The sequence below is a fragment of the Anser anser genome (genome assembly GCF_964211835.1).
Source record: "Anser anser genome assembly, chromosome: 3".
Classification (NCBI taxonomy): domain Eukaryota; kingdom Metazoa; phylum Chordata; class Aves; order Anseriformes; family Anatidae; genus Anser; species Anser anser.
In genome coordinates, this window is record NC_139722.1 from 93,770,109 (window position 1) to 93,781,817 (window position 11,709).

Genomic DNA, 11,709 nt, shown 5'->3' on the forward strand with positions numbered 1-11,709 from the left:
TTGGCACTGAGTTGTGGACTCCTACTCTGATTCCTTCCCACTACAGCTGACACCCTTCTCTTAAGATACTCAGTAAAGGTTTTTTTTTCAAATGAGTCAAGTTGAGCAAAACTCATTATTAATTGTAACTGTCATGTTTAATTTCTTGCAGGGTGTGTCCTGTATCTCCCCTGAAGCCAGAAGGAATACTTCCAAAGGTTAGTTCTACTCAACGCAATTCAACATGGAAAATGTTAAATATAACTAATTTATTCACAAGATAAATATTCACACATTTATTCACCTAACGAATTATTGACACAGCCCTTCTGCTTTGAGAAGGGAAGGGAGGGAGGGAAACAACAAGCTATCTGCTCAAAAGAAAGAGCCTATGAACCTGATTTATTAGCTCAGTGATGCGAAGAGTCCATGTTTCTGCAAATTAAACCACATTCAGCCACAGGTGTGCAGGCAAACCCCACAGCTACAAAGCTCTCCTAGCTCTCAGTCAAGAACATCTAGATCCAGCTACATTTTTAAGAAGAAAAACTGGTATGTGAAATGACGGTAAGGGTGCCAAGCTATCCCAGTCAAATTTGAACTCAGGCATGAAGTAGAAAAAGTCAACAGAACCATCACTGGAAGAGCAACGCAAAGGACTGCTACAACAGCAGCCTTCATCTGCTGTGTATCTGGCACGTGCTTCCCAAAGAAGCACCAATTCAGACTGAGAATGGGAATCCAGTGAATACTGCACCGGAAGCATGTCCCCCCGCAGTCTTTTGTTTCTGTTTTGCTTAATAACTACATACATGCATGATTTTTGCTTCCAGCTTCAGAATCCCTTTCATTTTTATACCTCTTGTATCCTCTCTTATGGAATCTTGTAATCCTTAACTCAGTGGAAATTACACACAGAATCCATTGACAACTACACTACTGCAGATGTTACTTCCAGAAAAATATAAAGTCCAATATTTGCCATAATCAAAGTTCTCATTTGTTTGTGTTGGCAGACTAGGATGCTGTTCCTTGATATAAAGGGGAAATAGCTGAAGATCTCTGCTTACAGAATCCCACAAAAGTTTCAAGACAGGAAATGAAGAGTATTTTAAAAATTACTTTATAACATTGATGTGAGCTAGTAGCTTTTACCTGAAGCAAGAAGTAGAAATGCTATGCAACTCACCAGTATTTGAGCATACAGCAAATCTAGAAACAATGAATCACTGCAGATCCTTCAATATGAAAAGCAGTGAAAATGAAGAGTGAAATCCTGGTTCCACTGAAGGTCAGGCAAAACTCCCACTAATCAAAAAAAGTCCTTGAAGCTCTGCCATTCACTGCACTGAAAACAGCATTTCACTCAATATTGTTCTTAAAAAAAAAAAAAAATTTAAATTCAAATTCCTGGGGTGTCTGAGAAGTTGTATTTTTTAGGAAGTTCTTGCCAAAACAGTTCAGGATACAACAGTATTTTTCAATTCCTGCCTCACCAGGTATTTAGAACTTGCCTTTATAACTTTACCGTCCTAAAGATTAAACTGGTTTGTGTTTTGTTTTTTTTTTTCCTGTACCCATACATACCCATTACATGTTCTATGTACTATCTCTAGGACTGTACACACTTTCACAAACTCTGTTCCTCATAGGCCAGTGTCATAAAAGACCTTGAAGAAAGTAAAAACATTTTAAGATGGTATGTGAGCACAGCAACAGAGGTTTTGCTGAAACACTGTGAAGCAAGGAAGAAGAAGGAGGTGAATACAAACTGAAAGACACAGAACAGCTTACAAGCAGTACACTTGGTCTGAGCATAGAAGCAAGCAAGAGAAGAGACAAACTTGATCATTGGAACAGGAGCACATGAAATAACAGATGATTTATGCAATGTTCCTAACAAATAAATAACTTCCCTTTAAAGGAATACTATGGTATCTGGTTGCTGTGTTCTTGGTAGTTTCCTTCCATGGACAAGATTATCATATGATTCGCTTGAACTCCTAACCAGCTATACACTTACAGTGAGGAAGCTTAGGTACATTACTCATTAATGTCAGGAAAATTTATTGAATCAGCGTACCTTCTGAAAGTTAACATACCAAATTTATGTTAGTTATTTTCACTACACACTGCTGCTTAATAACAAAATCCTCAGTACGTACAAAGATCAAAGTCATAACCTAGAAGTTTACATGAGACCAGGAAAAAAAAAGTCACAATCACAGGCTGGACATCAAGAAACGTTAGCGACAGTTTTGGAGATGCCCTAAGTTGCCCAAAATTGCAAATTAAAGAGAAAATTAACCCACATTGTAGTCTAAACATCAGTATCTTAAAAGCTTACAATTGGCTTCCAAAAAGAAGAAAAAAAAAATGTATCAAGAAATTTAGTTACAATAATAGAAGATGCTACACTGGCAGCCTCAAAGTGATCCAGAATTTAAAATTCTTTAATCATTCAGCAAACTACCAGAGGTCACTATTTTTAAAAAGTATCTACTTTTAACATGCAAGTACAGACCTCCAGCAAAATTAAAAGACTCTTTATTGTAAAAATAATTACTTTTAGGTTAAAATTGAAATTAGGTGAAAAGTTATATACAGAAGCTTAAATCAGAAGACGAATGGCTTCTTCCCACATTTCATTATACAGACTCATCTCTACTCTCTGTATTATTCTATGGGAAGATTTGATTAGTTTACTGGAACATAAACACAATGGATTATTTAAAAGGCATCCCTTTTCAGCAGGCATTATGCCTATGACCACTGTTATGTTTCTATAGAAACTTTTTTATTAAGAATACCCAAAGCCTCAACTAGAACATTTAAGATACTGCACAGATGTCACAGGAAGAGTTCCCGCCTGTGTTGGTGATGTACTTCTCTCCAATTTATTAGGTTACAAATGCATATGTTATGATATTCATAAGAAAAACAAACAACAAAAACACACAAAAAAAACACATACACAAAAACAAAAAGGTTTTCTTAATACCTGACTGTGCTGATGGAACTTTCTCAAGACTGTCCCCAGTTTTGTTTTAGTACACCTACTCAAGGAAACACTGAACTGCCCCACAAACAACCCAGCTACAGCTGTATGCATCCAAGAGGTGAATCATCCTCCCTCCTTCATGCATGTTTTACAACCGATCAGTAAAAGCTATGCAGGACTTGAAAATGAGTCCTTCCAAGAGCACACCTAGAGCTGCAAGTGCCTAGGAGCAGACTACTCATGTTGAGGTGCGCAGGACTACGCTGAGTCATCACGATCATAACCTTGCAGTGACTAAATGCAAACGCACTAAGTTTAAGGAGCTGCATAAACAATAATTGAAACTTGTGTGGGTCTACATGACTTGAACGCTTACCTGCCACAAAACATTATCAATGTTCTTTCTATCATCTTAACAGCTGCAGTAAAAGAACAGGTAGTATATATCAAATAGTATGAAGTCGTACAAATGTTGGTATCACTACATAATCCAGGCGAACACAGGTTTGCTTCCAGCACCCAAAGAAAGACTTGCCAATGACAGTAATATTTGGATGTCTGTTGTATGGGTGAACTCTGGCTGGGAAAGGAGGTTATCTAGACATATGTCCTTTGCACAAAAATCAAACCTTACCTCAAAATTCAGACTAACTTCTCTCCTGGACATCTGCTGCGTCCATCACAGACAATGGAATAATTTTGACACAAACTGTAATTTGTTACTTCTTGTATAATGCTAAGATAACAGATCTCTGGTCCCCAGACAGTAACAGATAATACACATAGTAGTAAAAATTGAAATACTAGACATCTTGGAATCCAGTAGTTCCTCCCCTCTCAAAATCTCTATGGATAAGTAAACCACGGATAGGAGCCTACAAGAGATTTAAGTTTGTACGCATGTAAGCATCATGTCATTGACTTTCACAACCTGAAGGGAATTTTTGGTACTTCTGTGGGACTTTGTTCTGACAGGAAACAACTATCTTTTTCTTCACAGGCACTTCACCCCCCTTCACGGTTTCATTCTCCATCTCTTGTCTTTTGCATATCCCAGTTTCAGACAGGTTGAACATCTCACAACTTAGAGAACGCTCATAATGAACGAACATCTTCTGAGATAATGCAGGAGATAAAATCTTTTTCTTTGCTAATCTATGCTTGGAACACATTAGAGTGATCAAGGACATGAGAGATCTGAGTACTATGCAACCACTATAAATGCGTCCCTTCCTTTCAAGTTAAATAATCTACCAGAAAATAAAAGAACTAATAACTAACACATAATTCACTTTTTGAGGCAGCAATTTTACTTTTTTGAAATGCCTATTACAACAACACTATTTTTTGCTTAGAGCCTAACCAAAATCAGAGCCTCAGGAACTACAATAGTAAACAGAAATAATATGAGGTTTATATCTCTATTCAGATCAATGCTACGCTCTCAAAAAAGTCTTGCAGAGCTGTATGACTGATGCAAACTAAACTAACTAGCAACAATTTGCTAACTTCCTCATTTAATTACTATTCTGAAATGTGATTTGTGAACCAAAGGCTGCTGGGAAAAGGTGTATCAAATCAGGTATATAATTTCTCATTTATTAAGCTAGTATTACCAATAAAATTATTAAAATATATACACATATGTTAGGCAGCAGGGTGCAAAAGGAAGGGAGACTCAGATTCTGTCAGACCGAAGGCTGTGTCATCCCTCTTTGTTTATTTTTCATTTTGAAAACAACTTATTAGCCATTAGTAAATGAGGGTATTCACACCTCCCTTTATAAATTTACATAGCCATCTGGCCATTTTTTGGAATTTGCCAACAAACTTTGCTTTATAAACAAAGTAGTTATTGAACGTACTAACATTTTTTCAGGTATCTGGAAACTAACCCAAATGAAGCTCTTTATTGTTGAAAATCAACCTGCTTCCTAACTGTTTAGATTACCTTTTAAATCATCCACTCAGCAACCCCCAGAATCCACAACAGGGTGGAGGCTGCTATTGTTTTAGCTTCCTGGTTGTATAAAGAAGCCTAATCCTTACCACCATCATAAATAAAGGGAATGGTTGCACCCTCGGTTTCAGAGAGGTTTAAATTAGCTACCGACAAAACTTATAGTGCAAAGAAAGAGAGAAATGACTGAGATACATCTGACAATATGCTACAGCACAGAATTTCTCCTGTGCTTAGATACGCATGGAAGAGGAAGATAGAGTTGTCAAGGTCACCACAGATCAGGGAATTTCTAATTCTCACACTCTCCTAGCGTGAAGAAGTTCATTGGCAAGATTTAAAGACAGGCAAAATATTTCTACACAGCATTAGGGCATAACCACGGTACTACTTATTGCATAGAGCTGGTCAGAAAATGGCTTCCCTATCTCATCCCATTAAAATTTCAATATTTTTCTACTACTAATGTTCTACTAGACATCAGAATGAAGCCAAATATCTTTGGACGTCTTGAAATGAAATGGGGGAAGAATAACAGAGATTTACCCTCAAGAGTAACATCGTTAGTCTACTCAGATGTGACACCAGAAACTCATGCTCATCAAAGAAACAGCCTTGAAAGCACTCTCCTACATGCCATTGAACTGTTCTCATCACGAGCTGCTGGCTAGGAGCGTTAATTCCATCCAGGACCTAATAAATATTTCTCCAGTGTAAATTATGTGAAAATGGTTATGCTCTACTGAAAAAATTCTGCTTGTGACAGATCAGTATTTCAAAAATAAAAATTGGATTACCAAAAAAGTCCTGACCAGCTGGAATAAATAGGATAGACAAGAGGTCTCCAGTTTGCTGATCTGGCTCTGTCCTGACCTTTGGAATGCAGACCATTAGCCTTGCTTTTTGGCACACTCATGCATCTGAAATAACAAAGCAAGCTACCTTTATACTAGCAACCTTTATATGAGTCTCCAGGTAACCCTAACTGCCAAGGAATTTATAGCTTAGTTCCATGGACAATGGAAACTACAGTAATGATTTATCAAGCTATCATCCAGGCGAAATGCATCTTTGGCGCATGCACAAACACCCACGCACATTTGACCAGCTACATGCAATGACATGTGTGGCAATGTAGATGTGACTCAACGTGTGTCAGTAAAAACCGACAAGGAGTCCTGCATCTCTCCAGGCTACTGACAAGCGAAATATTCTACAAGCCAGTTTCTAACCACAAGCTCTGAAGCATCTAACCCAGAAAAGCTTTGTACCTGGCCATTCTCCAGCGGCGCTCTCCAAAGACAAAGAATAAAGGAATTATAGATTCTTTCAGCTTGCTTAGATACTGCCTGTATATTTAAAAAATAAATCAATAAAAGCATGCAACGTACATTTTCTCATATTCTATAGACAACTGGGCCCATATAGATTCATCCTGACACTTGATGCACCCCAACATCACATTGGCCAAATGTTGGTTACAGGGATAACACTGTGATGCAGTGTGGTATAAGGGTTTCCCAGGCACAATTTTAGGATGACTAAATTCAAAGAAATGAAGACATGAAAGAAATAAAGTCTTTATCCTCCCAGGAGGGTGTTAATGTCATACTACGAATGTTTCTCACCACTACAAAACATGAATTAATAATATATACATGTATTTATTAAGAAAAGCATAAGATACAGCAATACTTTCATATTGAGGCCTTGCAAATCAAAAAAATCTTCTCCTTCCAGTTTTATGTTGCTGGAAGGCTTGAAATGCTAAAACAGTTCTTGGCAGAAACGAAGCAGTGGAAAGAAGCAGAGTATTAGCATTCACGTGAATTAAAGCCACACAATACATAAAATTTTATACAGTGTGCCATTTGGCTTTGAAATCTGCTATACAGAAGATACATATTTATGCTCATTTACATTTTAAACATTTTAATTTTTAGAAAGTTAGCATATCATTCAGTACATTTTTCCTATGTGTGAGAGACTTTTAAAAATTAATGTTAACACTGATACAGTAATCTGTATAATTAAAAATACAAATAAACATATTTGTTAATATGTTGCTCAAGTTCTATCTGTAGGTTTTTATTACTCGTATTCTTGTTTGCCAAAGAGGCAAGCGAATTGATGGGAACAACATTATAATGCTACTTCATCAAATGTCTTCACTTTTTGAAAAAGCAAGGGTTTGAAATAATCCAAGCGGCCATTGCAAACAGTAGTTTCAGGAGTGCTTTGAACAAAAGTACAAATGATACTTAAAACTCATACATCTTCACTAAAAGAAGTTAGAAAAGCAAAATGGGGGAAGGTTAATCTTTAAGAAAGCACACATCCCCACAAATGGGTCCTCTCTCAGGGAAGATTGGTCAAGGATGGTGGAGGGAAGGCCGTATAGGCTACATTCGACAACTAGCATGAAGTTGGAGTATAATACTAAAATGTTTATCACCATAACAATGTGCCGGTAACCCTGCAGGCTGTATGTCCTGAAATGGCCTCTCCCTTTCCTATCTTCCCCCACCTCTTTGCTGCCCATGGTCACAAGCCCACCAAGGCTTTTCACGACTCCGGTTCACTATCAGAGCCCAACGCCCCGAAAAGGTCTGTGCATCCTCCCAGTGACCGCGACGCACGCCGGCTGCTTCCTCCCGGCATTTGCTCCCACTTGCGACTTGCAGCGAGCATGTTCCTGCCTGCAGCCACCCCTGTGCTTCCTCTCAGCAGCTTCCTATGGGACGGTGTCAGCAGCCCCTACCAGGGCACGACTTCCACTCAGTTCCTGCAAGCCCTTATAAAGCCAGAAAACTTGGTGCAGCCAGAGGAAGAGCATCTGTTTGGCAGTGCTCTGGTTACACCTTCAAAGCCTGAAGTAGCTCTGCTTTGGTATACTGTAACTATTAACCCCATCTTCATATAGATACTGTACTTATCAGTGTAAAATGGATGATTCTTTAAATTCCACCAGCTAACTCCTCTGTAAAGATGAAAAAAAAAAAACACACACAAATATATATATATATATAAATGGTTACCTGTCTGTAAGCAAAGCAGCATGTTATAATATATCTTAATGACAAGTAAGAAATTTTCATATTTTTATGCCCTAGCAATAGAACATCAGGTGGTGAGTTCACCATGGCACTGAAACAATGCTAGCAGCACTCAGCTTACTCCTTTTGCATCTATAGTCAGCCTTTCCGTGCTAAAGATTATAATGCAAGATGAAAGTCGGGGCGGGGGGGGACGACGATGACATACTATGAACTCAAATCCGGATAGGCTTTATTCCTCCTAAACCCCCAGCTATGGATGAGCAACACTGAGACATGTTTTACATTCCACTTCTATCTCTGCACACCTGATTTGCCAACCCTGAGGCATGCAGTTGGTGAAATTTTTAGAGGATTTTTTTCTTACTATTATCCCACAGTGAAATTATTTAAATCAGAGAGAAAAAAGAAATGAGATATTCTGTGGAAAGATATACATAAACATATCTCGTTGCACTAAAGAATAAAATACTATCTGGCAGACCATCTGGCTGGCACAGTATTCATTTGAAGAAAATCCTCAGCATACCTCGGAAGCCTTAGACAGGTTGAAAACCCACCAGCCTTCCCTACGCCTCTTTCCCTTCCTTCTCACAAACAAAAGAAAAAAAAAAGAAAAAATGAAAGAGGAAAAATATTCTTAGCTAGGAATGAAAACAAAACAAGTATTTATTCAGAGGCCTTTCTTTTTGAGAAAGGTACATCTTCCCCTCATGTACATTTCTCATAAAGCCCTGTTTACTTCCAATAGCTTCACTCGCTTTGGTGATCTTCTCTCTCCACGTCTGCTTGCGAAAGCAGCACTTAAACTGTGATGGCATCCTAAACCAAGATAGTTCAGTCTCTTTCTGCTTCATACAGCCACACCAAACAATGGTTCTGGTTTCAAAGTTGTAACTTCAGAGTAGTTCCAGCAGGTTTTAAAAGCGACATATGACATCAATTGCTGAGCTAAGGGGAATCGACAACACTTAGCGTTTTACAGAGCGAGGCCCGTATATGGTTGTTCTTAATATGGTACTTTGTACTTTGCTACTAGAGACACATAAATATTTTATTTTTGGATTACAAGGGTTGCAAACAAGGTATGCCAACTAATGTCAAACAGAATAGCTTTACAAATTCCAGGAAAGTTACGTGCAACGTTTAGACAACACATACCCAACAACAGGCTTATTCGTAGTTACAGTAATAAGAGACGAGACATATACTCAAAATAAATGACCCCACTGGAAAATTCGAGGCACATTACTATAATTAAGCTAGAACATTTTCTGCAAAGTCATATTATGTAGACTTTTTTAAGTGGAGCTTATATCTGTTCATAAATTTTGTTATTGCAATATTATAAAATTTATTTTTCCAACACTTTAAAATATGATTCAGCCCTGTTTCTCAACAAGACCAATTATTTTTTAATTGCTTCTAAAACATTTTGGCAAAACTAGGTATCAGAAGTTCATTAATAATAATGACATAACACCGAAATTAAATATGAGCAACTACCTTGAGCAATGAAAAATGAGTGCTATCTGTCACTACTTATGTATTTCCTACACAGAGCAGAGCACAGTCTCTCCAGGTATATGATTATACAAGCCCTTTGATTTCTACTTCATCACCAGTCTATAAATTAGTGTTAAAAAAAAAAAAAAAAGGCCTACGATCAAAGATCTCTACTGATTGATCTGTCCTCCTACTGCATGGAAGGGTCAGCATCTACTCTGATGCCTATGTTATAATGCCTTCTCCTAAAGTATGCGAAAGTCCCACAAGATCTTTAGTTTCCTCCCATTAGGGTTCATTTCTTACATTTACTTGGATTCACTGCATTAACATTTATTTTTTTTTTAGAATTTTTCTTAAGGAAAAAACCTTATACATTTACAGTATCCTCTAGATAAAAACAATACAGGCTCTACGCAATTAGCAGCTACAAAACTTTTATAGGGAATTTGGGTTACAAAACCATAATTTATTCATTTTCTTGCTCAAACAATGGAATGTCACTCAGCGACCTCTCTGTCACTGGCAAGCTTTTAAAATTAAACACCAGGAATAAATCACCCCAGGTTAAACTGAAAAAAATAATCCAGCAAATAAAATAAAATAAAAACAAAAGCAAAAACGGATCAATCTCAAGAAGAAATCACCTCCCCACCGTTATCTAGCTCTAGCCAACACCCACTTCCACACCGAACGAGATGAAAAAAGTAGGCCTTGTAGTACGTTCTGGAGGTTAGTAAATCTGGGCCGTTAAACAGCAGGAACTGGCAAATTCTGGAAGTGCAGAGTCCTAAAACGATGCCTGCCAGATACTTCTCTTTCCCACTCCAAAGAGACTTCAATTCAATAGTTTCCAGAGTCTTGATCTCTGGCAAAAAGGCTGAAGTTTTGCACGTGTTTAACTGCAGTCATAGTCAATATCCATACAAAATTATTACTGCTAATTCACTCCATCGCAGACTGAGCATGGTATGTTACCTGCTGTGGTCATAGAAACATTTTTGCATAGTTCTCAAACCTGACAGTTACTAGGTGCTCTTTCACTGCCCTTAAATCAACGATAGAGTAAGAGAGAAAGGGAGCAAAAGAAAATGAAAAAAAAAGTGAAAGCAAATATATACAAAAAGGGGCGTGCAGAGCCAGATTTTTTCAGAGTGGAGTTTCAAATGTTCACCACTCAAAATTCAAACCAGATTTTCAAAAAAACTAAACTCCAGTACTTTCTATTTTGATGCGTATAGATAGCCAACCAGATTTTAAGTGATTAGTTGTTAGTTATTTAACAACTAATGAACTCTACTGGAGAGAAAAAAGAACAAAACCAAACCTCTTGTAACCTGAAAGTGCATTTATTTACACACAAAACATTTCAGCAAAACCTCATGATCTGTATTTTGCAAGCCCTTGTTATTTATTTAAGAAAATAAGATCAAAATCTCTCAAAGCCCTGTTTTTTCCATGATATGTCACTTTTCACACAGCTGTGAGAGGATGAATTGTGGCAGTGAAGTTCATGGTAAGGATGAGATTTTGAGTAGAGGAATTCCTGTTCACTGAAGGTCATGCGTCAGAAATACCCTTTTCTGTATATCAGGCTTTAAAAGGACAACACCTCACTTCCTGGTCTGAGATGAATATGTTGTGCATTTTCAAAATAACACTGCTGTGTTTTTAGCGGTTTGATTTGTAATGGCCAAAGCTGCAGTAAAAAACAAAACAAAACACCAAAGCCCAACAACAACAAAAACAATGCTATCATCCTGTAGCTGTTTGCACTCAGCCTGACTGCTTGTGGTTTACTTTGCAGAAAATTTCAATAATGGAGAGACTGCTTTATTTTCAGGAGTGGGGGGGGAAGAAATATTTTCCCAAAATGATCTGTTTCTATTTATTTTCACACAAGCTCTGTGAGGAGAGAATATAAAGTACTTTTGAGTTTTGTTTTAATATTTAGTTTATTTGCAAGCATTTCATTTTGTAGTTGAGCACAAAGAGCAGAGAACAAAATGAACTCAAACAGAAAAGGGAGCAGTAACTATATTTTCTCCAGCCCTTGCCAAAAACACTACAAAGAATGGAAAAAACAATGTCTCACTTTAAGCCCCAGAACTGGTTAATCAAAGCAGCCAGTGATCAAACACACCAACTAGGAAAAAAAAAAAAAAGAAAACCACGTTTTCCATTGATAAAGGACTTACAACCGTTAC

General features: G+C 37.5%; 1 protein-coding gene and 1 long non-coding RNA gene across 5 annotated transcripts in view; one reads left to right on the top strand and one right to left on the bottom strand.

The window, feature by feature from the left end:
* The window catches only part of LOC310897948, a 79,224-nt gene extending 67,522 nt beyond the window's left edge, over positions 1-11,702 (top strand). The window contains exons 2-3 of the long non-coding RNA XR_014582815.1: positions 152-197; positions 1,632-11,702. This is a non-coding gene — a long non-coding RNA (uncharacterized lncRNA). The remainder of the gene's footprint in view (positions 1-151; positions 198-1,631) is intronic.
* PRKCE (protein kinase C epsilon) overlaps positions 1-11,709 on the bottom strand; it is a 292,845-nt gene that overhangs the window by 258,841 nt on the left and 22,295 nt on the right. The window lies entirely within an intron of this gene.